This window comes from Pygoscelis adeliae, unplaced genomic scaffold (genome assembly GCF_000699105.1).
Source record: "Pygoscelis adeliae isolate BGI_AS28 unplaced genomic scaffold, ASM69910v1 Scaffold241, whole genome shotgun sequence".
NCBI lineage: Eukaryota > Metazoa > Chordata > Aves > Sphenisciformes > Spheniscidae > Pygoscelis > Pygoscelis adeliae.
Genome location: NW_008824056.1, coordinates 4478734 through 4481822, shown reverse-complemented (window position 1 = coordinate 4481822; position 3089 = coordinate 4478734).

Below are 3089 nucleotides of genomic sequence, written 5' to 3'. Positions count from 1 at the left end.
TTTTATTAATTTAATGGTTGGACTCACTGTGCACATTTCCAAAATTATTATATAGCTTAAGTGGAAATGGCTAATTAAGTGCTTTAGAAGTTTACACTTAACACAGTCCACTTACAGGGGTAGCGGTTTCTGTTACTGCCATGTAAATCCTAACTATATTTCAAAGCTACTTCTTAGTATTTGGTGTTTTGAAGTGTCTTTTTACTTAAGTTACAGACAAGCTCCTACTAAAATAATGCTATTACTCAGTCATTAAAAGTAGGAAGTTCTATAATGTGCAATGGTAATTTGACTTCTGCAAATGCATCACATGCATTGTGATGTAATTTTTTAATTGCATGATCACAGGCTTATTTTCCGTAGGACTTGCACCTCAGTCAGGGCGCCAGTATTGCCCTAATGAGCTGCTATGCAGCACTTTGTCCGTTCTTTCTGAATGCTGTCTCTTTATCCAGCAAAATCTATTCCTTCTTCCTTCTCACCAGATTTTTATCAGGTCCTATGGTGTACTGACAAGTAACACAGTTTCCCACCCTCATATACTTATCTTTCACCTCGTCTTAAATTTATCCTCTTCCACCAAAATTGAGGCCAAGCTTTTTTTTTTGCTCAGCTTGTCCTAGGCTTAGATGCTTTCCCATCTTAGCCCTTGTCTCATGAGAGCTTGTCCCAAGCATTCCTCTCTTTTTTTCCAGCTTTTTTCCTTCTATCCTCATGTCACATGATCTTTTCTTCCATCTGATCTGGAAGCCAGTGGGACACCTGATTATCTCTCAGGTTCTTCCTGTGACTTTTCCCCTCCTGGTTGTGGGGAAAGGAGTGTAACCAGTCAGTACAGGAGCACGGATGTATGTGCAATCCAGCCACACAAGGGAACCATAGAATTTACAGCCTGTTCAACCACGAACATCTGAAAAATCTCCAACAAGCATGTGCAAACAGGTGTGTGCATAGGGGTGGGGGGAGCATTTCTCTGTCACACTTTCAAGCTTAACACTGAAAAACCTAGTTTTTTTGTTTAGATTGTTTGTTTTTAACATGGAAACCAGAAGGAATGATGCTCTTTTGCTCCACCCTAACAATACAAAGGAGCTGGGGGGGGGAGGACAATCACCAACAGTGGCTATTCTATTGTTTTCTTTCAATAACTTGGCAAAGCAACAAGCTAGACACAGCTGAGATGTGCTGGCTAAAAATTTCTCAAAACTTTCATCTGAGACAGACACAAACCATGCCCAATAACATCACAGAGAAAGTTTGTCAAAGCCATGGGTACGCATACTGGAAAATATTAGTAATTCCTACTCACATACAACATTACCAGCATTGCCTATAACTATGATTCACGCATTTTTATGCACGTGATGTTTTATAAATTACTGGTATGCTCTAAAAGCTTTTTTTTGTTGTTGGTCAAGGAGCACTTCCCCGATTTTGGTATTTTTAAAAGTAAGCAATTTGATTTTAAAACAGGTCTACAAAAATTGTCTCAGCTCAAACATAATTTCCCATATTGGGGAAATTTGGAGGTGGAATGTTCTTCGTTCATCAGTTTGCATTTGAGGGTTTGTTTAGTTTTTAAATCCTTTCATGACAAAATCCATTTGCCATTTCAGGTTAGAAAGGAATCCCCTTCCTAACAGACTTTCCTGTTTATTATGGTGAAAAAGCAGGTATAGGACATTGTCTTGAGGAAGATGATGGATTGCAGAAAAGGACCTGGGGGTCCTGGTGAACACCGAGTTGAACATGAGCCAGCAATGTGCCCTTGCTGCAAAGAAGGTGAATGACATCCTGGGCTGCATTAGGCAAAGTATGGCCAACAGGTCCAGGGAGGTGATCCTTCCCCTCTACTCAGCACTGGTGAGGCCACACAGACATGGACGTACTGGAGAGAGTCCAACAAAGGGCCACGAGAATGACGAAGGGACAAGAAAGCATCTCTCCCATGAGGAAAGGCTGAGAGAGCTGGGACTGTTCAGCCTGCGGATGAGAAGGCTCAGGGGGATCTCATCAATAATATATAAACACCTGCAGGGAGGGTGCAAAGAGGAAGGAGCCAGGCTCTTTCCAGTGGTGCCCAGTGACAGGACCAGAGGCGGTGGGCACAAACTGACACACAGGAGGTTCCCTCTGAACATCAGGAAACACTTTGTCACTGTGAGGGTGACAGAGCACTGGCACAGGCTGCCCAGGGAGGTGGTGGAGTCTCCATCCTTGGAGGTATTCAGAAGCCATCTGGACATGGTCCTGGGCAACCGGCTCTGGGTGACCCTGCTTGATCAGACGGGTTGGACCAGATGACCTCCAGAGGTCCCTTCCAACCTCAACCAGTCTGCAATTCTGTGATTCTTTGGACTACTTCTTCAGTTACTACTTACTCTTCAGTTGGGGTGCGTATCTATACCCTGTCATCATCTTTAATTGCTCAGTTTTGACTAGTAGGTAGGTAGTCATGTGAATAACAAAGGACCTGTACTAGAGTCTTAATACTCATAATGCTTGCAAGGGTGATAAAGAAGAGCACAAGAAACTTATTAGCACCCTTCCTATATTCCTGAAAAGGCACAGCTTAAATTTCTTCAAGGACTGAAATCGAGCCATAAATAAGATATCTAAGCATGGGCATCTCTCTTCATCTCACCTGCTGACACACGCTCCCCCGAAGTGCCAAGGATTGCCAGCGGTACCAGGTAGGCTATCTTAACAGAGGCATGACGGTGTAAGCCTTCAAATGAAAGCACTTGCCTTGCACCTTTTCTAGGGCCCCTCCTGCCACCCCGCAGCGCCCTGCAGTGACCACCACCAAACCGCCCATAATGCTGCATGCGCCAACTGCTGCGTTTCAAAGCCCAGCAGCGATCCCAGCCGCGCGTGCCGCTGCCGGCATCCGGCCCAAGGCGCTCCTCATGGGAACACCGTCCTCAGCTGCCATTTTGCGCCAGCATCAAGGGTAGGTCACCAGCGGCCACACCGCCCCAACGCGGCTGTGGGGCTTGGGGTGTCCGGCATGTGCATACACTGTAAAGGCGCTCCCCGCAGCTGCAGGTGGCTTTGGGCCAGGCGTGGTTTTACTCCTTCCTCCTGAA